General features: G+C 43.7%; 1 long non-coding RNA gene across 1 annotated transcript in view; it reads left to right on the top strand.

The window, feature by feature from the left end:
• Positions 1 to 5,774, top strand: part of LOC115088782 — a 33,799-nt gene extending 28,025 nt beyond the window's left edge. Inside the window, exons 3-4 of the long non-coding RNA XR_003855872.1 lie at positions 4,675 to 4,763; positions 5,210 to 5,774. This is a non-coding gene — a long non-coding RNA (uncharacterized LOC115088782). The remainder of the gene's footprint in view (positions 1 to 4,674; positions 4,764 to 5,209) is intronic.
• Positions 5,775 to 27,575: the final 21,801 nt, after the last annotated feature.

Here is a 27,575-nt window from a genome sequence, read left to right as displayed (position 1 = left end):
TACTAACTCGCATTTGATGTTCATTTATTTATATTCCACCTTTCAGATACTTCAAAGTGGATTACATTCAGGGACTTTATGCATTTACCTGTCCCCAGACGGCTCACATTCTAATTTTGTACCTGAGGCAATAGAGGGTAAAGTGACCTGCCCTCACCTCCTTGGTTTGTAGCCCACTGCCCCTAACCACTAAGTGACTCCTCCACTATCACATACATGCTAATTTAAGTGCATGCATGTGAAATCATTAGTTCATAGAATGCTCATTTTGGCATGGGTTAAACTGCCTTAGTTTACATGCTAAACTTAGTGCATAGGTTTCCTAGTTGCTGACTTCATACAGGCAGAATCAGACCATTTTATTGTATTAGAGTACAGTGAAAGGGTGTGAACTATCTCACTTTTAGGCAGGAAATTTCAAATGCATGCTTCAAGGCAACAGTAATCAGACAATATTAGCTTGAGAGTTGAACATCAAGTTATATATATGTACATCACAACATCCCATGGATTACACTGTTTTTTCTTGTGAAATATATTTCAGCCAAATGCATAACTAACAAATAATGCTCACTTTAGTAACACTCTCATAAAAGCAGGGGTTGGAAACAATCAATGGAATATGAGAACCGATTGCCATTCAAATTAATGATTTAAATTACTCCACAGCTGGTAGTCATGGGGGTGTTGCCTTTGCACAAAGCCACCCTCACACTGATCAAATTTATTCTTCTAATCATCTTGTAAAATATTTATTAAAGTGATCTTTAAACAAAGCATATTTTCTGCCTAGTGAATACAAAGAAAGACACTTCAATAATATGGCACATTTACTGTTCAACATGCATACGGCTTAATTCAGAAAGAGCACATCCATTAATTATGTCAATAGCAAGGGTACATTTGTAATGATTGTGACTGAGAAATTTGTATTTTCCCAAACAATTATGCAAATCAGGCCCTGGGCAGGAGTATTTTTGTAGCCAATAAAAAGGCACATTCTAACACTAGGCAGTAATTTCAGTAAATACATAGCTTATTGAAAATAGCTTATTGCAGAAATAAATTAGCGATGTCAAATATGTGAAATGCTCTAAAACTTACAGCCATAAGCAGGTTTCCCACCTGACCCAGGGCAATGTGGACTGCAGTCCTTCAGTCCTGATTGTGACCTTTTTGGCTATGGGATTGAAGTCCTGCTTTTTACATGAGAAATTGGAATAACAAATCCTCACATTAGAAATCAAGAGTGACTGTGTCATAGAATGAGACATCTTGCTATAGGATAGAAGTGTGTTGTGTGACATTGCTCCAGGAAGTAAATATTGGGCAGATTTGCTTAGAATTATGATCTTTATCAGTTGTCATATTCTATGGGGTGAATTTTCAAAGAGTTACGCACATAAACGTTAGCATATACACAGTTAAGTAGCAAGTACTCACATGCATGCTATTTTATAAGCATCTATCATATGCACATATTTTTTCTTTCGAGCACACTTAGACATGCATAAAAAGTGGACAGTCTAAGTGCATTCTGGGATGGGTCAAAATTTACTCATGTAAGTTGCTATTTTAAAAGACACACATTTAGATTTTCTAATTTACGTAATTTAGCACATTAAACTTGTTTACTTTGTACAATTGGTTGGGTGAGAGGTCTGGGCAAAATATGGGAGTTCAGGCTGAAGAACCAGGAGGGTCTCAGTGACCTGGAGAAGGACTGGTGGAGTACATAAGAACATAAGAGCATGCCATACTGGTCAGACCAAGGGTCCATCAAGCCCAGCATCCTGTTTCCAACAGTGGCCAATCCAGGCTACCAGTACCTGGCAAGTAATTGTATAACTGGTCATTTCAATTAGCATGCAGAGCTATAAACCATCTCCAAACTGATCTGTATGTGTGATCCCTTAACTTCCCTTAAATGGAGTGCAGGCTGCCTGGGTTGCACTGGAAAGGGTTCTCCCCTCCCTTGGGATTCACTGCTTGATCATTCCTTCTCCAAAACTCTCCTTTCCTGTTCTACTGGCTGAAAATCTGATGGGGACGGTCCCAGGTCCCTCCGTTCTCCTCCCAGCTCTGGATTCCAGTTGGGAACAAATCCTTTTCTTCACAGTTCACTTAGTTGACATTGGGATCTTTTGGTCTGAAGGATCCCCTTTGAAGGCCCAATGGCGGGAACCTCAGGGGCGTCCCCGACTGATGACATCACAAGGTTGGGATTCTTAAGCACTGCCTTCGCTCCTTGCTAGCTGACTTGGCAACGAGTTCCTTCGCTACTGGTGCTTGTTCTTGTCTCCTCGGACCTGTGGTTCCTGTTCCGGTTCTTCCTGCTACTCTGGACTCTGGCTCGGGGACCTGCTCCTCGGGGTCCTGCTTGCTCTCCAGCTGGAGACTTTATCTCCGGGCTTTCTCCACTCCTCAAGCTAGCCCTGCGCCTTCCAGCCTGCCGGCCTCCCTGATCCTCAGGGTTGTCCCTCGGAACTGCCTTACTGCTTTGGAGACTAGACTCCGCGTTCCCTGCTCCTCAGGGCAGTGCCTACACCAGTGACTGTGCCTGCACTTCCACGCTCCTCGGGGCAGTGCCTATGTTCTACTCCAGTGACTGTACCTATGCTCCCCACTCCTCGGGGCAGTGCCTACGTTCTACATCAGGTGACTGCACTCTGCACCTCCCCGCTCCTTGGGGTAGTGCTTTCGTTTCTCTACCAGAGATTCCATCATGTGTAGCTCCGCTCCTCAGGGTTGCTTACATCACTACTTCAGAGATTTGACTCGGGCTTCGCCGCTCTGTGGGACAGCCTACGTCATCACACCAGAGCCTTGCTCGCTATGCAGCCCCGCCTCTCGGGACAGTCTCTGCTACGGACCTCCAGAAGTTCCTGTCTCGCGATCCCCGCTCCTCGGAGCCGGCCCAGTGCTTCTCTATCGGAAGTTCCTGCTCTGGTGCCTGCATCCAGTCCTGCCTGTATACTGTGGGTTCTCTCTCTGGACTGTGTCTCTTACCCCGCTCCTCGGGATCCCCCACAGTACTCTCTCTACCAGCTCCTGCGATCACATGACAGTGATGCAGGATGCCCTGATCATCTACACATTACTGTATCTCCTGCTGCAGCTGACCTCGCCTCCCGACAGTGAGGACCTGTGGGGCTCCTCCCCTCAGGTGGTATCAACCCTCACCTCGGGCCAAGGGTCCACGAAACCCACGAATCCTAACAGATTTACTGATCACAGAAGACATGCCAGTATAGCACATAGATTTGAAAAATTAAACCATAGGTGAATTGTTTACAACTATAGAAACATTAGTCACTAACATCAATTTATAATTATATATTGTATATATATATGTATATACACCCAAATACACAGAATGAAACAGCTAATGTAAAATTGAGCATAACATGCAGAAGGAGCCATAGGAAAAGAAAGCTAAAAAACCTGATAGATATGAACTGAATTAGAGACCCAGTTGCAAGGTATCATAAGGTATATATGTATTTCTTTAAAAAGGCTTATAGCCCACACAAACCACTGTTCTAGGTGGTTATACCATCTGTACAGGTCTGCTTCTATGGCCAAGTCCTAAATGAAATGAAGAAAGCTTGCATGGGGGTAACTTGCTGGTGTGGTAGTTACTACCCTTAGCAGAAGACATGGAGATTACTAACCTTAACTGTTAAGCCTTGATGCTTTAAATGCAACTGAAACATTGTTCCCCATTTCGATAGCTGGGGGAAAAGGGGAATTGGATTCAGACAGCAAACCAAGAATGCCCCAACTTCTACGGACTGGGGTATTGATATGCAAATATAAGGAAAAAGCTCAGGACTGCTTCTATGGCCAAGTCCATAAGCAAAGCAAGTCAAGCAACGCTATGAATTTTCAAGAAAGCTCATTACCCAGAAAAAATGTTACTAGCTGCAATTTTAATGGGTTATCATAAGGCTTGGGGATAACTGCATGGAGCGGCGGTTACTGCCCTTAAGAGAAGCATGGAGGTAACCCGCACAGAGTGGCAGTTACTATTTAAGAAGCTTGCAGGGTAGACTGGATGGATTATTTAATTCTTTTCTGCGTCATTTCTATGTTTCCATGTTTCGATGTAAGGAACCTCTGGGGAGCTTCAGAGAGATTTAGTGAAGAGAGATTTGGGTTTCACTCCCCCAAGTGGGAGCTGCAGATGGTGTGCTCTAGCAGCTTATAAACCCCTGCCACCATCTTAGGGTGGGGATTTTTATTTTTGCTGGTTCGCCCTTTTGTGGTCTGTCTCATAGACTGACCAGTTTCTGCCCATGCTTAATGTTATTGACCCATTTTTGGAGTCTCTCCCTATGAACATTTGTCTCCCCCCCCCCCCCCCCCCCTTCACAGAGGATTTGGGAAGATCCAGTGGATAGGTTGGTCAGTGACTCTGATGCAGAAGAGCTTCAACCTTGGGTTGAATGTCTTCAGTGCCCATCTTCTCATTTTTGAGGAAAGGGCGTTTTTCCAAAGTTTTTGAGTCAAGTTCTATTTGGGACTGAGTGCCCAGTCAATTGGGAGAGTTAGGTGTCTTTCACCTAGGAAAAGCCTGAAGAGTGGAGGTTTCAACTGTGAGGATTTTCAGTGGATCTCTGTCCATTACCAGAGGGTAAGAGGTAAAGGTAGTGTTCAATTCTTATCTTTTAGACTGACTCAAGTGTGCTGCATTTGAGAGGGGTGTGCCCGCTGGTACTTTCAGAAGGAGATTCAAGATATTGAAGAAGACTGCAGGAAAGGTAAGGGTACTGGAATTTGTGTGTTCTGATTAGTAACTTGGGACTAAATTGTAACCATTGTACAGTGGGGAGAAGATTGATCTATATTTGGGAGTTGGAAGGATTATGCTTTCTTCAGTCTGAATAATTGGAAAGAGGAGGATATCAATTGTTAAGGATCTGCTTTCCTTAAATTCAGAGACTTTACTAGAAGAGTAAGGTCACAAATGTATTAATCTTTCTGCTTCATTATTGTTCATCAATTTTATTTAAATCTCAGTGCTGCACAGATCCTTAATTCAATTTAATCAACTATCAGTAAAGAACTTGGAAACCACATTGCTTCTTGGAGTGATTTTTGCTGCTGTAGACTGTGGAGATTATCAGTGCTATTTTCAGAGATTGGAGAAAGGGCTGTGCATGTTGGTTAATACAAAAGAGTCTTGAAGTTCTGGTTCCCCCTACAGGGATCCCGGGACCTCAGAAGTGAAAAGCTGTCCATGGAGAAACCTCGGCGCCGACGACTTCTGCGCCCACGGCGCCATCTGCGCATACTCTCCTATCGGCGCCGAAGACAGAGTCTGTGCACAACCTAGCGCTTCCGGCACGCATGGCGCAGAAGAAAACACCGCGCCGAACAGATACGTGCACGGCGCCGGGTAAACCTGCGCGTATGGCGCCGACTGCAGAAAAACTTATGCGCACGGCGCCGAACACATCGGCACCGATAACCCCTGTGCGCTCGGGATCAAGAGAATATGCGCATACAAATACAACCGCGCACAGATCTACTTCCGCGCACAGATCTACAAGCGCGCATACCTGCGCATAACTCTGCATCTGCACGTAAACATATATCCGCGCATAAATCTAAATCAGCGCATAGATCAAAATCTGCGCGTATATACCATAATTATTCACCTCAAAAATTAAGGACAGAGTTGAAGCGAAAACGATACTCTTCACACAGCCCTTCTTCGGAGACTGAAGCCACAGATACTGATTCATCATCTGATGACTATCATAAGTACGTAGGTCACTCCCATTTTAAAAAATTAACAAAAAGGAGTGCTACATGGGAGATAAGTCCTTCGACTTCTAAATCATCTCGTAAAATTCCATCTACTACCTGCTCAAAAAGAGAAGTGGTACAAATTTCTTCCTCTAACACTTCTTCAGATTCGGAAGACTTAAGAAATACTTCAGTCAATAAAATACAAAGGGACAGGGAAGTTCCAACAACTTCACCTCAAACAAGTATCCCACAACAACAAGACAATCGTATGGTAATGCTCTCTCATACAAGAGAAGCATTTTTCCAATTGTCTCAATCGTTAGCAGGATTTTACGCCCGGGGGCTGGTCCGGAGGCCTCGACCACACCCCCGGGCCAGCACCACGCCCCCCGGTTCCGCCCCAAACCGCCCCCTGACCACGGACACGCCTACCTCCCCCGCCCCTTTTACGAAGCCCCGGGACTTACGCGCGTCCCGGGGCTGTGCGCGCACCGGCAGCCTATGCAAAATAGGCGCGCCGGCGTGCGCAGGGCTTTTAAAATCCGGCCCTAGGGGTTTTCTTCACCAACCACTTTTTAGCAAGTAGGCTCCTTGTCGAGAGGGATCTTCTCTGGGCTTTTTCTTTATTGTACCTGCTTCTGGATGTGCAGATTTCTGGGGTCCAGGAAGTGAACTGGACACTCCTGAACAGATGCAGATGAGCTTCTGCTGATTCTTTCTAAGCAGCAAATCTGAAACGGGTTTCCCATTCTTGCAGTCCTGCCCGACTCAACAGAAACTCCAAACACAAGGCAAATCTTCAATGAAATACAAGGACTATAGGTCTAATTCCCTTTTCACTACTCTTTATCCCTTTAGAATTTGTCTACCATAGGAACCTCCTTGATTCCCATGAAATCATCCCCCTCCTGAAAGGCCTGAGGGATCCAAACTTGAGCCTCAGCCACCTTCCCAGGATGGAAGGCTGGATAAAAGGGAATACGAGCCAAAGCGGGCTCATGAATGTTGTTAAATCACATTCCTTTCAAGACATCTCTCATGGGGGGGGTGGACACTGCACTCCTACTCTTACTGATTGCTTACATCCAACATCTATCAACACTCTCTAATAAGGGATGCAATAGTGACACCTTACATTTCTAAAACAAATGACGAAATGAGTAATTTGATTTATATTCAATGGGAGCCTGAGAGATGGCTCAGTCCCAGGAGGTGGGGAAAGGTTGGGGCAGTGAGTCTATATACACATACCTGACTTTTTTGCCCTTCATTTTTGATGTGCCTTTACACTAATTATAAAGAATTTATTCATCATCCTGTTCCTATGAATAAAAAACAGAAGGTATTATGGATCATGGTGGTGACGCCAACAAAAATGCTGACTTTATTATGAGATGTAGCTGATGAACCTTCATAAATCAGAAAGATTAAGCACACCATAATTTCTGCTTATAGAGTGGTAATTACTACAGTCTATCTGCCCATTAAGAATAATGTAATGCATGAATGAAAGTACAGTAAGTATGATTTCTATTATGTGGATTATTGCACAAAAAATATCTTTTAATCATGTGCAGATATATAATCTATTGTGTCTTGCAACCACTTCATTACACATCCTAGGAAAAATGAGTTTACTAATGACTTTCATAAAGGAAAAAAAATATGTTTAATTAATTGTATCTTACAGTTGTCAATCTACAATTTAGCTTAGACCAACAGATGGCTAGTCAAAGAAACAATTAATTTAAAAGACAGAAAGAACGTTTTGAGACTTGTCTCCATCATGAGCCTAGCGTAAATGATCAGATCATGGATTCAATCAAGGAAATACTTGTTCCATTTGAACTAGTATTTATGCCTTAATGTACTAGTTATAAGGCTCCTTAGCCCAAGTTCTAATGTTGAATGTTGAATGTTCATTGTTTAATTTTTGTTCTAATGTTTAATGTATCAGTAATAAGACCCCCCCAGTCTTATTATTCCAATAGTTATAATGTGAACCGATGTTATGTACTCCAATGAATGTTGGTATACAAAAACAATAAAATAAAATAAATTAATAAACATGAAGATCTACCAAGACGAAAGAAGAAAAGAAATGCATTATGAAATAGCAAATAGTAAAGTAGCTGAAGTCAATTAACTCCCTGCATAAGTCCTTAAAATGAGGTGATCTTACACTTCACAAAGCTTTGCTAACTCTATTCATCTGTTGGAAATGCGAGATTTTACCTCAGAATGTCAAAGATGACAAACTCATACCAATTTCTTAGAGTAAAGGAGACAGGCAACATTACTATTAGTAGTAGTAGTAATTTTATTTGATTTACCATAATTCCATTTCCATCAACAAATTGGTTTACAAAACTTAAAATTAAAAACTTTACACAAATGGAACTTGTAATTAATATTGATAAAACAGAATTTCTTCACTTAGAACGAAAAAATTCTGAAATCAGTCAAACATCAATAATACTCAAAGACAACCAGAAAATTGAACTAGCAGAATAAGTACGTAACCTGGGAATAATAATAGACCCTGAAATCAATCTGAAACAACATATATCACTAAAAGTAAGGGAAGGTTATGCAAAACTCATAGTACTCAGAAAACTTAAACCACTGCTAACTCAAAATGACTTCCGAACAATACTGCAGGTACTAATCTTCTCCAGCACAGATTACTGCAATACCCTTATGCTAGGACTACCTAATACAACATTAAGACCACTGCAAATACTTCAGAACACAGCAGCTAGAATACTAACTGGAAAAAGAAGGAGAGACCATATAACTGAAACCCTAGCAGAGTTACATTGGCTACCAATTGAACACAGAATTAAATACAAAACCCTATGTATCATTCACAAACTAATTTATGATGAGAAATCAGACTGGTTGAACACAGCATTACGGGTACACACTCCACTCAGGAACCTCCGCTCAGCAAATAAAGCACTCCTAACCATTCCATCAGTTAAAACAGCAAGACTGACACAAGTGAGAGAAAGAGCCCTATCACTAGCAGGACCCATAATCTGGAACACAATGCCTCCAGAGATCAGGCTACAAAGTGATCTCAAGACATTCAAGAAAAACCTAAAAACATGGCTTTTTAAACAAGCATTTTACAAAGAGACGGGAGAATAGAGAGAAATATTTCAGGAAAAGACAGAAAGGCACCGACATACAGTCCTTAGGACTATACAGTAGATTAGTCTATGAACTCCACACCACAATAAACTATAACTATAATACTATGTGTAATAAAATTACCGGTGTAAGTGCCTTGGTACAATTGGTCATGAACTACTTCGCTAAATGACTATGTCTAATGATATATTGTAACCAAACCTTTGACGGCACCTGTTAGAATGTACTATTGTACACTTTTACCTACATTAAATATGTGCCTACATGTAAACCATTGCGACGGTATTTAACTTAGCAACGGTATAGAAAAGTTTTTAAATACATTTTTAAATAAACATATAAAAATGCAATTATCATGGAATTTCACACCTTTCCATTTCTGGTAAGACCCTGGGCAAGCTACTGCTGAAAAGACTCCAGGTTATTGCAGATGATCTACTTCAGCATAATTTTCATTTTACGTCAAATACAAGAGGATGCTGGTGAATAGCAAGTGCTTCTATATATTGTAATGACAAAATTTGTACCTCCACCAAGGAGATATCCAGAACCAAAAGCAATCCAGGGGAAGAAAAGCTAGAGGTAGGGGAAGTGAACAAACATGAAAGGGTGAGACCTAGGCAGAACTTTATGAGAGGAAAAGACCACGTTCCAACCCTAAGGCCACAAACTGTGGTCTAGTAAAAGGGAATAGTGATAAGGAAAGAAATTCTCATGTGTTTCATTCAATACTGCTTAAATAACCATTCATAATTGGCACTACCGGTAAAACACAGCCTTCTTTGCCTTTTATGTAATCATTGGTTAGGCAGTGAAATCATTTTATGCTCTCTTCTTTTATAGTTTTTTAAATTATTATGCATTTAAAATCAACTTAACTGCAGTGCTTGCATCCTTCATCATTCTTCATCAATAGCCCCACATGGTCCGTATTTTGTTTGTGAATGCATCAGGGGAAATACAAGATGATATCTTCAACTTTCAAATGGTGAGGATTGCACAATAAGCAACCTACTACAAATGAAACAAAAATTCTTAATGAGAAAGCTCTCCTGCAGTGTAACACACAAAGCAGCATTAAGAGTCGGTTCCTCTCATCATTGGTGGCATTAAGTCCCACTTGGCGCCAAACAACTGGAAGTAGTAAGGCACTGGCACAAATTTACAGTGCATTCAGACAGATATTTTAAACCAATCAAAGAAAACTTTTATCAAACAATGGAATTCCACTCTATATCCTGATTAAGTCCTTTGGGAGAAACAGTTTTTTAAATAGAAAATCCAAAATTGCTTGTGATAGGGTGTACTTTCTGCAAGATGAGCCAATGTTTCCTAATGGCATGGCAGATAGTAGCAGACAAGGCTGAGTGTCTTAAGCTCAAAGTCTGCTGGTTTGATTCTCCACAGGGATCTTTTTTTCAGGAACAAGTAGTCACCATTACCATAAAGTGCTCTACGGTAAGCTGATCAAACCCAAGATACCGGATATACTCTATTAATAAATCATGTTGCCATATTTATAGCCTGGACTTTGAAATCATTACTGTTCAAGCATAAGCGGCATAATCTGAGAAACTGTCCAATTGGAAGACTCTCCTTAAAATGTGTTGGATGAAAACTATCAAATCATCTGCAAGGAGGTTTGATTTTTAAAAATATGAATATCCAAAAAGATGATTTCCCTTGGATGAAAGTTCATTATGAACTTTAAACATGGGTTTAGTGAATTGAGCCAAGTATGAAGCTGCAGCAAGGTGGACGCAGGTCCATTCCAAATAATAAAAACATCATCTATACACTGCTTCCAGCATTATTAAACATTGGGACCAAATGCTGTGTTGTATATGAGATGAGTCAAATGCCGCTACAAAGATGTTAGCGACATCAGGCGCCATGGCCGCACCACAGATTTGTAAGTAATATTTGCTTTCAAAAGAGAAGTAATTTTTACTCAAAGCCAGTGATAGTAATTGGATGATATACTCAATGGGAATCCTTTGTCGCGACAGACGAAGAGATAGAAGATTAGTGACAGACTCTACTGCTTGGTCCTGTGGGATAACTGTGTATAATGATTCTATATCCATTGTAGCTAACAGCCAATCAGGTTGAACTTTTACTAATTTCAAAAATTCAAGCACACTTGAACTGTCTTTAATGTAAGATGGGGCAGATGGTATTAATGGTTGTAGGATTTTATCCAGAAAAATTGAGATCGGTTCTAAAACACATTCATTGGCAGGTACGATTGGTCTACCAGGAGGATTGTCTAGAGATTTATAAATCTTAGGAACCATGTATAATACAGGTGTTCGCAGATGTTTGCTAATTAAAAATTCTTTTTCAGGAACCATTAAATATCCTTGTTCAAACCCCTCTTGAACTGCTTGTGCAACCTCCACCATGATCACTGTGGTCCGGTCCATGGGCAATTCTTGGTAAAAATGTGTATTAGACAATTTCCAGTTTACTTCAGCACAATATTGTGCCCGACTTAGAACCAGCACCACTCCACCTTTATCCGCAGGTTTGATAACAATGTCTTTGTGGGATTATAATTAATTGAGCGCTGAAGGTTCACTGCGTGTCAAGTTGAAGAATGAACATCGATCAGATTGTTCAGTTTCTCTAGTATCACTTAGAACTAGTTCCTGGAGTGTGCAAACAGCTGCATCTCCCGGTGACAGGGGAGACCAATGAGATTTGTTCTTGACTAAAGAATTGTCTTCTGGAGTATAGGGAAATTTCTCAAAATAAATTTTGAATTTGAAGGAGTCGCAGCGAAATTGAAAAGTCATGCTTCTGTGGAAGAACATAATTTAATCCTTTATTTAATACTCTCTCCTCGGCTTCAGTCAAACTACACCCTGAAATGTTTGTACACATTTTTTAAGAAGCAAAAAAATTTAAAAACAATTTTTCCCACAGGAGTTTGTTACTTGGCACTTTAGGACCGATGATTATAAATGACCCTTGTTGTTAAAGAGTACTGATTACTGAACACAATCTAAGCTCAGTCACCGTGGGGTGGTATGATCGTCCTTTACTTTTCACATTAAATAAGCTAATGTATCTCTGGAAATATAAGCAAAAAGGGCAGAGGATGCCCCTCTCCATGGGCTTACACTATATCGTGGTCTGTAGGCTGTTATTCACATTTTGTATCCACACATCCAAATATGCAAGATGGAGAGTTAAAATGTCTATAAAATGTGGGTTACAAAGCTAGTATGCTTTTCTGCCTTCTATATTTGTTAGAAACCTGCTCCATTTATCTTTGTCATATTAAAAAACTTAATTGTCTGCAACAATATCATTTACATAGTATAATGTGAATTAAATGATCTGATATAATCACCAATAACAAAGTATTATGACTCACAGCCATGCCAAGCATGGAAGCCATATTAGCACAAAGGCAAATGGCCCAGGTTGGCCACATTTATTTATTTAAATGTTGTACGCTACAACTTCCTTGCGCTTAGCGTTCAGAGCAGATCACATAGTAAAACAGAAAACATTAATACAATAAAATCACATATATCAAAACATTCATATTTCAAACATACAAAGCTCACATGATTAAATTAATTAGAACTGGCTTGTCACTTTATCCAAATGCTTCCTTGAATGAAAATTGCCTTAATACCCTTTCTGAGTGCCTCAATAATCTCTCTCCTTCCGTAGCTTCAATGGCAACTCATTCCCTGTCTTAGCAGGCAGGGCATAGTTTCCTCCACTTTGATGGTCAGGTGGCTGCAGAGGTTGTGGAAGTACTGTGTATAGTGCTCCAGCAGGGTCATGTCATAGCCAGATGCACACACATTCAGCATTCCATACTCATGATCGGTTCCAGCCTTCACCTGCCTCTCCGGCAGCCGCTCTTTCCTCTTCTCGACCTTCTCCACGGGCAGCGAGTGCCGGAACCTGCCGATGCCATGGGTGGGCTCAGACTGGTGTAGCCTCTTACTGCTCTGCAAAATACCATCTGCTGAACAAAATGGAGACCATCTTAATGCTGGTAACCTAGGGAGTGCTCAGCCTGGTTCAAGATGGCTTCACACACAAGCAAAACATCTTCTGTGGTGGCCTTCAAGTGTCCACCTCCATGTCCCAGGCAGATTAAGGGCCGGGAGAGTAGGGGGGTACTCAGCAAGGGTGACAGGCTCAAGGATTCTGGGAAACAGGCTCAGTTGTGTAAACTGCTCTTAGGTTCCTCATGGTTAGCACCATGGAAGCAAAATCATACAGTGTGGGAGAAAAGCTCTCCCCGTTATGCATCCATATGTGCCTGCTCTGCACATTATATACATATGGACAACAATTAACTGCCTAAGGGGGTCATTTATCACAATGCACTAAGGCATTTTCACATGCGTTGAGGGCTTATCGCATGCGAAAAGCACCATATTGTATGGTGTGATGCAAATCTGAAAAGAGGAGGAGTGGGCTTGTTAGTCTGTGAAGTGCTATAGCACAGACTTAAACACTGATGTTGCCTGTTTTAGTAGGTTTGAAGCTCCTGCTTCAAATCTACTGAAAAATGTCATCACAATTTGCATTCACTTAGCTCTTCACATAGGTAATTAGTGCAAATTGCAATAAACTGTCTATTTGCATAAACCACACCCCTTTTGCTATCACATGCGAAACTTATCACATTTTGATAAATCCAGGCCTAAGATAGATCAATGATTTTCAAAAGAGCAACTGAAATATTGGTCTTCCTACGCTCTACGATAAGGACTGTCTCAAGTAATTTGCATGGTTTATTTTACTGGTGTTAATGACTTGGGAATATACTGTGCATGATAGGTGAGTTTGGCAACAGAACATCATTTGGCCACTTTGGCTGATAGGAGGAGAGAATGTCAATAGAAATTTACCCAACTCTTAAATCTTATGAAGGCAATTTTCAAAGCCATTTACCAGGGAAAATAATGATTTGCCTGGTTAAAGAGGCCTTTCTGAAAATTGCTCTTCTTGGCCTGACTAAATGTAAGGAGCTTAGGTCAAGGAAGTAGAACAGAGTGAGTGCATCACTTGATTTTCAAATATAGACATGCTAAGAGATGGTAACTTTCAAACTGGTTCATATGCGCACATACATCGACCCACACTCAGGAATGTGGTCATTTTATAACATACACATGCATATGCACACATTATAAAATAGCCTGACCACATGCACAAGTGCACCAAATTTTAAGTGGGTGCACGCATGTGCGTGCAAATCCCACTTCTTCCATATAAATCAGGGAATTTTAAAAGGGGCACATGCCAATGATATTCCAAGTTTTGCTACTTTGTTCCCAGTTTGTCCAGTTAAAATATAGATCCTCCAAACTATCCTAGTTTAATAGCCTTCAGTAGCTGCTGAAGCTGTCCTCACGGTCCTCTTCCTTAGGGACCACAACCAGTCTCTTCTCTCTCTCTCTCTCTCTCTCTCTCTCTCTCTCTCTCTCTCTCACACACACACACACACACACACACACACACACACACACACACACCAGTCATAACCTCAAAACCAGTTTCTGTCTCTCACACACCAATCATCTCCCCAACTAGTCTCTCTCTCACACACACACACACACACACCAGTCATAACCTCAAAACCAGTTTCTGTCTCTCACACACCAATCATCTCCCCAACTAGTCTCTCTCTCACACACACACACACACACACACACACCAGTCATAACCTCAAAACCAGTTTCTGTCTCTCACACACCAATCATCTCCCCAACTAGTCTCTCTCTCACACACACACACACACACACCAGTCATAACCTCAAAACCAGTTTCTGTCTCTCACACACCAATCATCTCCCCAACTAGTCTCTCTCTCACACACACACACACACACACACACACACACACACATACCAGTCATCTCCCTGATCAGTCTCATACACACGTCACCTCTCTGGCCAGTCTCTCTCAATCACACAATGCTCTCGCTCCCTCTTACATACAGGATTTCAATCACACACATGCTCTCTCTATTTCACTTACACACAAGCTCTCAATCACACTCATGTTCTATCTCTCTTACAAACAGGCTCAATCATACCCATGCCCTCTCTCACACAGCCACAAGCCAGCCAAAAACATGCTTCATCTCTTTCTCGCGCACACACATTGACTCACACAAGCACCCGCCAGCTTGGTCTCCGGCGGGGGCTGGCTAGGAGGCTCCCATCTTCATTTCTTTGGCCCCCGCCAGCTTGGTCTCCGGCAGGGGCTGGCTGATCTTCTTTTCTTCGGCCTCCGCCAGCCTCGATTTTTATTTCTTCGGCCCCCGCTGGCTTGGTCTCCGGTGGGGGCTGGCTTGGAGGCTCCCATCTTCATTTCTTCGGCCCCCGCTGGCTTGGTCTCCGGCGGGGGCTGGCTGAGAGGTGCTGAGGCTGGGCTGAGGAAGAGCCATGCAGTCGAGACAACGTGACCAGCTAGACCGGCCCACCGGGGGAAGCCTGATCCCCCGATAGGCCAAGCCGCCCCTGTTCTGACCCAGTATGGCATGTTCTTATGTTCTTATTGTAAAGGACAAGGAGATTCCACCTAAATGTATTTATTGCTTTTAAATAGACATTCAGGCAGTAGTTTGTAAATATTGAGGAAGGCCCAGGGTTTGCCTTTGAAAATGTGGCTGGTATAGCCCACGATGTACCTGTGCACATCTGCACCTGATTTTTGAGGAGATGCAAAGGCACCCACAGAAAATTTACTCCGGATTTTTAAACCGCAAACCTTGCACACCTTTTCCACCCTCAGCTCCTCTCTCTTTGCCCCTTTTCCACAAGTTTTTCAATGCAGATAAAATAACCTATATTGTTACCAACAGGAGTACTTTTACCCACAGACAGGGGTGCGCAAGTTTTATTGGTTTTTTTCCCCCGTGGGTGCACAGCTGTTCGCCCATGGGAAAAGCTTTGAAAATTACCCTCCCATGGCAGTTCTTTTAATCCAATAAGGAGCTGGTAATCCAATCAGACTTTCAGGGAGATAGTGGCAGCCTTGCCATGAGTTCCTTGGTTATATGCAATAAGCTTTCTAGAGAATTCATGATCAAATCAGAATGGGAAAATTATCCTTTGCACTATGAGCCAGCTTGTACAGACAAGGCCATGGTATATGCCCTACACTAATAAGATTTATTTTTCATGCAAATTTTGGTTGGTGCACCTTAACCCAATAAGAGACATTTCTTACTCTGCGCTCCTTGCATTCTCATCAAGACACAGATAATAACATCATGACTTTATTCTTTTTCCATGCCTTCACCTATACTCAAGCAGGCAACAGGGTTTTATGAGATATGGAAGGACAGATTGAATGGATTATGTAGACTTCATCTGCCATCAGTTTTTATGTCTCTATGAGAAGCAAAAGTAAATCAGCACATGCTCAACTTTATTTGGGCCAACAATCAAAAAATTATGGTCAAGTAAGGATATGAAAAGCAAAAGAGTCCTATGCCAATTACTTCAATCATGAAGGTATAACTTTGTGACAATGCTTTCAAACAGTCTTACAGGGTGTGATGAGTCGGTAGTAGTTCCTGTGTAAGAACATAAGAACATAAGAAAATGCCATACTGGGTCAGACCAAGGGTCCATCAAGCCCAGCATCCTGTTTCCAATAGTGGCCAATCCAGGCCATAAGAACCTGGCAAGTACCCAAAAACTAAGTCTATTCCATGTAACCATTGCTAATGGCAGTGGCTATTCTCTAAGTGAACTTAATAGCAGGTAATGGACTTCTCCTCCAAGAACTTATCCAATCCTTTTTTAAACACAGCTATACTAACTGCACGAACCACATTCTCTGGCAACAAATTCCAGAGTTTAATTGTGCGTTGAGTAAAAAAGAACTTTCTCCGATTAGTTTTAAATGTGCCCCATGCTAACTTCATGGAGTGCCCCCTAGTCTTTCTACTATCCGAAAGAGTAAATAACCGATTCACATCTACCCGTTCTAGACTTCTCATGATTTTAAACACCTCTATCATATCCCCCCTCAGTCGTCTCTTCTCCAAGCTGAAAAGTCCTAACCTCTTTAGTCTTTCCTCATAGGGGAGTTGTTCCATTCCCTTTATCATTTTGGTAGCCCTTCTCTGTACCTTCTCCATCGCAATTATATCTTTTTTGAGATGCGGCGACCAGAATTGTACACAGTATTCAAGGTGCGGTCTCACCATGGAGCGATACAGAGGCATTATGACATTTTCCGTTTTATTCATCATTCCTTTTCTAATAATTCCCAACATTCTGTTTGCTTTTTTGACTGCCGCAGCACACTGCACCGACGATTTCAATGTGTTATCCACTATGACACCTTGCTTTCGGTGCCTTGAGCGCCCGTGACGGGAACTCAAGGCACCGAAAGCATATGAACGAACGCCGTGACGTCACGCACGCCCATTCATGCGTCTTTCTGTCTTGAGCGCCCAAATTGCACTACAGGCGTGCATTCATCCATCTTCGCCGGCGGGGGCCGCTTTCGCCACCGGCTGCTTCCGAGAGGCAGGGGAGCCGCGGTGCGCGCCTCCGGAGGAGGGCAGAGAGGACTGTAAGAAAAAGTAAGTTAACTTTTGTTACACTTTATTCCCAATACTTTAATAGCATGTCGAGTCGCTTTTCGCCCTGCGCCTTGCTTCGGGAGGAGGGGAGAGAGGACTGGGGCTGCCCCGGAGACCGGCACCCATGGACGCGGCCAGGGCAGGTGAGCGGGGGCTGGGGGATGGGATTAGTCTCGATCTGAAGAGTGGCTTTCCCGGTGCGTTGGACTTTAGGTTTTCTTTTGCTTCGGGAGGAGGGGAGAGAGGACTGGGGCTTTCCCGGAGACTGGCACCCATGGACATGGCCAGGGCAGGTGAGCGGGGGCTGGGGGAAAGTTTGCCGCCTACCCTTACCCCTGCCTCTAACGCAGGAGTAAGGGTAGGCAGTAAATTAGCAGGTAAAAGATGCGGCAAGATAGCAGGTTAAAAAGGAGATAGTTGGGGCACACGTTACTGTATGGGAGGGAATAGCTAATCGGATCGTTTACATATACATGCCGCGGGCGGAAAGGGATACGCGTCGAGTAAAAGAAGCAGTAAGGATCGGTAAAAACAGATAGTGAATCGTGGGTTAGACTTACGCGGCCAAATTGTGAGTACACAGCGGGTTAGAAACAGGGTAACTGCGGCCGCGCTTTACTGTATCGGCCCGTGACTTTGGATGACTGAGAGCAGGCAAGAATGTGCTTTGGGTGCGGGTAGCCACACCTTCCTCAGCAGCTGCTTCTGCCTGCCGTAGCACTGGGGCAGCGGCGGGTGAGCAAACAGCTTGCAGCTCCTCTCTAGCCCAGCTATGGTGGAGGATTCAGAGACAGACTGGACAAACCACTACTAAGAGTTAAATGTTATGAGTAACCAGGAAGAGACTGCTCTACTCTAAACTCCTGAAGTCTGACTTTAGGGAAAAGCCAAAGTGAACACTATACAAGTCTGTTAAACACCTCTACTGAAAGGAAACGTTTAGCCGTGCAGCATTGAGAAACATGAATGGATTTAAACTCTCATTAAACAGGGGAGATATAAGGAGGTTTGTTTGAGAAATGTTTTAGCTGTAAAACTTCCTCCTTGGACCCGAGAGAGAAAGTGTAACAGCAGGGTGTTTAAAAGTGGAAACAGGCTCCATAAAAGGATAATAATATTTAGTGAGGAAAGCACTGACATTGCTCCTGGGTTTATTTGTGAGTCATTGTCCCTAAAGGAAGTTTGAGTTGGTTCACAAGCACAGCTATAGGCTGGCTGCAGCTAATTAAAGTTTTGTTATTTTTATTTATGTATGCATTTAGCCATTTTATAAACCGTCGTTCCAAATGAAAATCACTACGGTTTACAACATGACATACATATTATAGATCGACAAATATATTGACTTGATGTGATCACATAACATTCATTTTAAAGATCGACACATACGTTGACTCAGGTAATCAGGGGTGAAAAGATACGCAGGGATGAACTAGCACTTTTAACTCAAGGTACCAAATGGGATATAAGGTTGGTGGTATATAAAATATGTTTCAGTTTTAATTATTTGGATGAGGTTGGAAATTGATGAGGTATTTAGATCAATAGTTAGGTTCTTAATGAGTTTGTCCTTGCAGTGGCGTACCTAAAGTATTTTGCACCCAGGGTGGATACTTCCTTTGGCACCCCCTACCCCCCACCACACACACACACACCTAGTGATCTCCATTTCCCCTCTCCCTCACACAGGCTCTCTCTCTCTCTCTCTCTTGTACACTCTTTCACACACTCCTGCAAATAGGCTCCCTCCATTTCTCTCATACATGCAGACCCCTTCACACAGCTCCTTCTCTCACACAAGAACATGCACCCTTACTCTCAGACACACACACACACACACACAGACATACTCTCTCTCACTTCCTACCCCAATCCCCATCAGAAGCACAGCAGCAGTTTCCTCCTTCAGCCCCCGTGACAGATGAGGAACTCTTCATTTTTCTTGAGGCGGCACAGAGGCTGGTGTGGCTCTACTTCCTGCATCTGCGGTGGGGAGGGTGGGTTCAGAAAAATTTAAGTTAGGTTATAGGCATTTTGAAATAGCCATATTTTTAGGTTACATTTGAATTTCTTTCTTTCTGGAGTAAGTCAAAGAGTCTCAGATAGAGAGTTCCATAGCATAGGGCCTGCTATGGAGAACATACAGGTCTCTTATTTTTGTTAGATGCGTATTCTGTAATGATGGCATAGCTAGTAATCTGTGGCTTATATGTGTTACGCAAGCCGCCCACAGCAGCCCCGTGGTGCAGCCCTCTCACCTCTTCAGACAGACTCCAGCTGCTGGCTTCTCTTCGCTGGTGGCGGTGGGCTGCCAGTTCCGGCCTTGGGTTCCCTGCAGGGCCTCTGGCCCTGCCAAGTTGCCGACCAGGATGTCCCTGCTCGTCGGGCCTCTCCGCGTGGCCCATGAAGAGAATCCGCCGCCACCAGCGCTGCTCCCCTTCCTAGACGTGCGCGCATCAGTGACTCTTTTAAAGGGTCCGCGGCAGAAACCTGGCCGAGGACCTGGATGCTGATGTCAGACCCTTCAGCGTATAAAAACTCAGGCCTCACTCCATAGCGTTGCCTTTGCAATAAGTCTCCGAGTACTCGTTGCTATTCCTTGGATCGTTTAATCATCTATTCCTGTCTTCCTGTGGTTCCCGGTTCCTGTTCTCCTAGTTCCTGTTCATCTATGTGTTGGATTGACTCCTTGGACATGACCTTTGATACTCCTGACCATTCTTCAGCTTCTCTCCAGCCCCAAACCTCTGCTACGCCTGACTACGCTTCCACTTCTCTCCAGCCCCGGACCTCTGCATTGCCAGACCATACCTGCCTTCTCCATGCTCTGCATTGCCGGACCACTGCTTTGCCTGACTACGTTTGCCTGCTCCATATCTTGACTATTGCTTGAACTGACTTTACCTGCCTTCTCCGTGCCCTGAGCTTTGCTTTGTATGACTACGTTACAGACTCTCCTTCATCCAGAGTTCTTCATTACTTGCCACAACTACCATTCACAGCCGGCTCCGAATCCAGCCTGTCAGCGACACCTCTCCTCACCTATCCTCTGGACATGGACTTTCAAGGCTCAGGCCTTCCTTTGCTCAGGTGCCTTCAGTTTCCTATTGTTCCTTTGGCACCTGAGCTCTTGTACCGAATCCAGTCTAGGCTAGAACTATGCCATCTACCGACTGCTGTCTCTGGACTGTATAGCTACTCATCTCTTGCTAACCTGGAGGCCCACCTAAGTCCTGCCAGCCCGGGCACCCAAAGGCTCAACCTGAGGGGAACGAGAGCTGGTATAGGTGAAGCTCCAGTGGCCTCTAGTTTCAGCCCACTCCACCTGCTGACGGTGGGGACCCATAGGTCCTCGCCTACGGGTTGCATCAACCCCACCTCAGCCCAAGGGTCCACCTCCGACGCAACAATATATTTGTAGTGCTACCCCTACCAGACCAGAGTTGTTAGAATGAAGGGAGGAATGTATTAATGTTAAGACTTTGTAATGGATTTGGGTTTGTTAAGATTTTTCCTGCCAGAAAAACTGTGTTTAAACCTAGAGCACTACTCCAGAGTGTTTGAAGAGTGGTTTAGTTCCAGAGCACTGCTGCAGAAGATTGCAGCTAACTGAACTTCCCTAATTGGTAGCCTACCAGTAGAAGCTGCATGTTGGGGGATGGGATGTCCTAACTATACTACCTGCACCTAATGGTGCTTTCTTAGCTATCTGCTAAGAGAAACTGCATAATAGCTTAACCCTACTGTTGAAGGATTTTAGCTAATATTGTTAGGAGGATATCTGTGTTTTAGGTTTAGTTTCAAGAGTCCTATGTTATGATTTGAAGGTTTGCAGTTTACACAGAGTGGTTAACTGGATGGCCATTAGAAGAAACTGCAGGTTTGATTACATAAGTACACTAGAATGAGCCCATAATAGGATATATGTTTGTGTAACCTTAATCTGGTCTGGAACAAGTTTTAATGTGTTATGCTCAGGCTTGTGAACCCTTGGGCCGACGGGAGGATGGAATACCTTAGGAAGAGGATCCGTAGGTTCTCCCAACGGGTGGCGAGGCAGAAACAGAAGACGTGACCAGCTGACCCTCGGCACTGGAGACAGATGCGACTGTGGAGGCAGACGAGGAGTTATGACGTCGAAGAAAGGAAGGGTGTCTTCGCCACTGGAAGTCTGTTGTCCCCCCAGGAGGAGCCCGTAGGGACCCGAACCACTGGGACTTAGGTGGACCTTTGAGAGGTCAAGATGTTCGGTGCAAGGGCTGACTGGAGCTTCACCCCTGGAAGCCCGCAGTCCCCCCGGGAGGAGCCCGTAGGGACCCAGGCCGCTGGGACTTAGGCGGGCCCTTGGAGACGATGGTCAAGAAGGAGTCCAAAGTCAAGTGCCAGAGGGTCGTCGCTTACCAGTCCGAGGTCACACTCCGAGGGATCACCACTTGCCAGTCCGAAGTCACACACCAGAGAATCACAGCTTGCCAATCCGAAGTCAATACCAGGAATCACCGCTAGCCGATCCGAAGTCAGGAACCAGGAACTCCAAGATGAAACAGGAACAAGGATCCAAAGCACAAGAACTCACTGAAGCAAGCAGACCTGACTAACCACAGAAGTTGCCAAGTCAAGGAATGAGCAGAGGAAGCCTCCTTTATAATTCCTCTGCTCTGGATCATTGGAAGCAGCTGAAGGTAATGAAAGGGCTTAGGTCCCTTAAATTCTAGTGAGGAGGTGTGGCCTCGTGCCTAAGATGGCAACGGCCATCTTGGATCTCAGGCCACGGAGGAAAGCCGCTAGCTGCCGCAAGGGAGGAGCAGGGACGGCTCAAGACCCGGCGGCCAGCCCGGAGGCCCGCACTGACGCACGGAGGCACTGGGCACATGCAGCAGGACAGTCTGCCCCGACGCCGCCACCGCGGCCGCCATGGCTCAGGTAGAGGGGTGCGCCCGTGGACGGCAGCGGGTGCGGAACACAACAGTAACCCCTCTTTAGGGCGCCTTCCCGGAGACCTGGGCTTAGACGGATGGTCTCTGTGGAATTGCTCAAGCAAGCCCGGGTTAAGATGTTGGCCAATGGCTCCCAGATGTTTTCTTCGGGGTCGAAGCATTCCCATGCTAACAGGTACTCCCACTTCTTCCTATGCTTTCTTACGTCCAAGACCTCTCGGACTTGATAGGTGAGGTCATCCACGTAGGCAATAGGTTGGGGAGTCGGAGGCGTGCTGGAAGGCCATGACAACACCAAGGGTTTCAAGAGGGACACGTGGAACATGTTGTGTATCTTGAGGGAAGGCGGCAGACGAAGCTGATACGATACGGCACCCACTTTTCGAATGATGGGAAATGGCCCAATAAATCACAGGGCCAGTTGCGCTGATGGCAGCTTCAGGCGGATGAACTGTCTGCTCAGCCATACCTTTTGGCCCGGCCTGAGAGGCGGGTATGGTCTTCTCCGCTTTTCGGCATACCTCTTGGCTGCCTGACTGGCTTTGATCAGTACTCGTTGTGTGGAGGTCCACAGGTGGTGCAGCTCGTCTGCCGAGAGTTGAGCTACCGGGGACGTAACTGAAATGGGAACTGGCAGCGGTGGGCGTGGCTGCTTCCCATACACTATCTGGAATGGTGAGGATCCGGTAGCCATGGAGAGATGATAATTAAGTGCAAATTCTGCCCAGGGTAGTAGGCTATCCCAGTTGTCTTGTTTCTTGTTGACGTAAATACGGAGGAACGGCTTTAAGGTGTGGTTTGTTCTCTCCGCAAGACTGTGGATGGTAAGCAGACGTATAGTCTAAGATAACGTCAAACTTCTGGCAGAGGGCAATCCAAAACATGGCAGTAAATTGAGGCCCTCTGTCTGAGAGGATGCTTCTTGGTAGGCCATGAAGCCTGAAGATGTGCTGGACGAACAGCTGGACCAGCTATGGTGCAGACGGCAAACCTGGGAGTGGCACAAAGTGTGCCATTTTACTAAATCATTCGACAACCACCCATATAACTGTGTTGCCACTGGATAGTGGCAGGTCGACCACAAAGTCGGTTGCCACATGGGTCCATGGTTCTGAAGGAGCTGGCAAGGGCTGAAGTAAGCCTGGGGTCGAACCAGGGATCCTCTTGTGGTGAGCACATGACTGGCAGGACTCCACGTAAGCCTGGACATCTTGGATCTCGGGCCGCGGAGGAAAGCCGCTAGCTGCCGCAAGGGAGGAGCAGGGATGGCTCAAGACCTGGCGGCCAGCCTGGAGGCCCACGCTGACGCGCGGGGGCACCGGGAACATGCATCAGGGCAGTCTGCCCTGAAGCCACCGCCACGGCTCAGGTAGGGGGCGTGCCCACGGACGGCTGCGGGCGCGGAACACAACATAATGCTTCTTTCAGCTGGTATCACTGTCTCATGCTGTAGTAAATCCAGCCTTGAAGTTAATGGAAGTTACCTAAACTCTGTGAAGTGTTGGGATGACTTCTTGAATCTGTTTTGTAACTAAAAGACAAGGAAATAAAGTTATGTTTTTTTGTTTAATTTATTCATTTCTTAAATTTACATCTAGAGCCAACTTGACTTCAAAATAATGTATAAAGTGATATAAAGGGCCTAGCACTGACCGAACCGCGCCAAATCGATTCTCGCCCGCAGCCCGCCTCAGCAATCCGCCTCCTCAACTCAGAAGGACCACCCACATAAGCGATGTTGAAGTAAGCGACCCGACCACCGGATTTAAATTCCAGCCGCAGGCGCCCTGCGCCTAACGTCGCACACCTAAGAAGCGCGACAAAGGGGACTGCCCCTTTGAGCGCCCCTTCCAGTAGCACATCCGAGCAGCCACACCAACTATAGCCAAGACCCCCAACAGACTGCAAGAGTACAACAGCCTACATAAGTACAAGATATGCATCCAGGAAGCCCGAGTCCTACATCAGTCCTACCCACAAACAATCACAGATGATTTACATCACGTCAAAACACCAAACTGAAAGAAAATGTCACCTGGTAAATATACAAATCAAAGACTCAATATTCAACATGTTTTTCTTGCTCTTCCTTCTCATAAATGCCCAATCGATATCAAAAAAATTCATACTGATATCTGACATCCTTCAAGAACACAAACCAGATTTCATTGCCATTACCAAAACATTGTTAAAAAAAACTGACCAAGTAATATTGAACCAGATTTCAAACAACACATACGATATATTCTCCATAACAAGAAACAAACGCAGACGGGGAGGATTAATGTTAATCATTAAGAAATGCTTCGCCATGAAACTTACCTCTCACTCACTCCCACAACACTTTGAGGTAGCTCTATTTGACTCAGACAACCTACAGATATGCCTAATCTACTGCCCCCCCAAACTACTTGACAATGACATCTCACCACTGTTATAATTCCTCACATCAAAAATAAACCACAAAAAGCCCGCAATTATACTAGGAGACTTCAATCTCCATATTGATGAAACACCCCTGTCACACTCCAGCCAAACACTGATAGAAGTACTATCTGCCCTCAACTTCACACAACTAGTAAAAGACACAACACATAAAGCAGGCCACACCCTCGATCTAATCTTCACAAACGACAAATTCACACCTAACCTCTCTGTCGCCTGCTCACCAATACCCTGGTCAGACCACTATCTCATACAATGTCAAACATCACTCAACACATACCACAACCTAAAGAACAACAAACCTCCTTCAAATACCGACCTCCATTTCCTATAGACATACTACAGGAAGAACTAGAGAACCAACTAAAGAACATAGACCTATCCAATATCAATAATGCCTCACAATCATGGCTACAAATTACATCAGATATTGCCAACAAAATAAACCCTGAAAGAACAAAAAAAAACTGACAACAACAAAAAATATAAACCCATGGTTCAACAAACAACTGAAGGACACCAAATCAACCCTAAGAAGAAAAGAGAAAGAATGGCGCAAAAATAAATGCCCTCTAACACTAGCAAGATATCGTACACACCTGGCACACTACAAAAACATGATATCCAAAACAAAATGTGAATACTACAGCAATAAAATACAAAAATACTCAAATAACCCAAAACACTATTCAACATAGTGAAAAACTTAACCTCAGACAACAACAATAAAAATACATGCCAAAACAAAAACCTAAGTGATGAATTAGCAAACTTCCTCTAAAACAAGATAATCAAAATTAAAAAAACCTAAATAATAACAAGACACACAACATATATCTAACCAACAAAGACAAATCTTCATGGTCCAAATTCGAACCAGTCTCATCCAAAGAGACAGAGACCCTTCTAAAAACAGTAAACCCAGCCTGCCACAATCTCGACAAAATTCCTACTCAAACACTAAAAGGAATCTCACAAACTATCACCCCAACCATCACAGCAATCATCAACAAATCCCTGGAAGAAGGGGAAATACCAGTCAAACTAAAAATGGCCACTATCAAACCTATCTTAAAAAAAAAGAACATGGACCCAAATGATCTAAACAACTATAGACCCATCTCAAACTTACCCTTCCTAGCTAAATTTACTGAAAAAGTAGTTCTCAAACAACTAAACAAACACCTAGAACAAAATAACATACTACACACAACACGGCTTCAGAAAACACTGCAGTATGGAAACCCTACTACTAACGCTATCAGATACTATCCTATCCTGATAGTATCTAGTATCATACTAATTCTACTAGACCTATCCGCGGCCTTCAACACAGTCGATCATAAAAGCCTAATCGACCGTCTTCAAGAAATAGGTCTGACTGACATAACTAAAATGGTTCACCTCCTTCCTACAGAATAGATCATACCTGGCAAACATCAACAACATCAACTCAGAGACAATCCCGCTTGAAACAGGAGTACCTCAAGATTCGGCACTATCTGCCACTCTGTTCAATAAATACCTCCTCCCTTTATGCCAACTACTATCAAGTCTCAGAGTCTCATATCTCATGTATGCCAACGACATGCAACTAATCATCCCTATATCTAACAACCTAGAAAATACCCTCAAACTAGCAGCTACCTATCTCAAAAACATAAAGAACCTCCTAAACCAAATGAGCCTACGCCTAAACATGGACAAAACAGAATACATTCTGCTTGAAAGAAAAAACTCTGAAGAACACACCTACAACACCATGGTATTAGATAACAACATCATCAAACCAAAAGAAAACCTCAAAGATCTAGGAATATGGATCGACCCTGAACTGAACCTCAAAAATCACATAGTTATGAAAATTAAAGAAGGCTTCAACAAATTACTGATCCTTAAGCGCCTGAAACCCCTTCTTAAGCCACCAGACTTCAGAACCATTCTCCAATCCCTGATCTTCACAAGTTTCGACTATTGCAATGCCCTACTTATTGGACTCCCCAAAACTACAACCTGCTCACTCCAAATTCTTCAAAATGCCACCTCAAGAATTCTAATGGATCACAAAAAATTTGACCACATCACACCAACACTAAAATAACTTCACTGGCTACTCATCGAAAAACGTATAGAATACAAAACATTAACAATCCTACATAAATTAATCCACAACATTGAATTCACCACCCTAAAGAACATTCTTCAACAACATAAACCCCTAAGAAACACCAGATCCACAAATAAAGCTCTATTCGCAATACCCCCAGTCTCATCCGCCAAACTAACCACTACAAGACAGAGAGCTTTATCAATAGCGGGACCCCAGCTATGGAACTCACTACCAGAATACCTAAGGATGCAAAACAATTCAAAAAAATCACTAAAAACATGGCTATTTCAACAAGCCTACAAAGATGGCATTGGTTAAACTACACAGACACACGAGACTCAGGAACACTATTACACACACAACACCAAGCACTTCTTCACATCAGGATTTGAAGTTCATTCTACTGTCCACCTTTGTTCACTTCAAGATCTTAATGTACTACCCACAAACTAGCACACATCACACCCACTATTATTAATGTTATATTAATATTCAACTTCATCTTAATATCTATTATTTACACTGTTATTGTTGAGGAACTCTAGGAGAGTGGTCCCACTTACCAAGAGGAGTGTGTTCTTGGGCC

The sequence above is a fragment of the Rhinatrema bivittatum genome, chromosome 3 (genome assembly GCF_901001135.1).
Source record: "Rhinatrema bivittatum chromosome 3, aRhiBiv1.1, whole genome shotgun sequence".
NCBI classification, from domain to species: domain Eukaryota; kingdom Metazoa; phylum Chordata; class Amphibia; order Gymnophiona; family Rhinatrematidae; genus Rhinatrema; species Rhinatrema bivittatum.
Note: the sequence above shows the minus strand (reverse complement) of the source record. Positions and strands in the feature narration are given on the sequence as shown.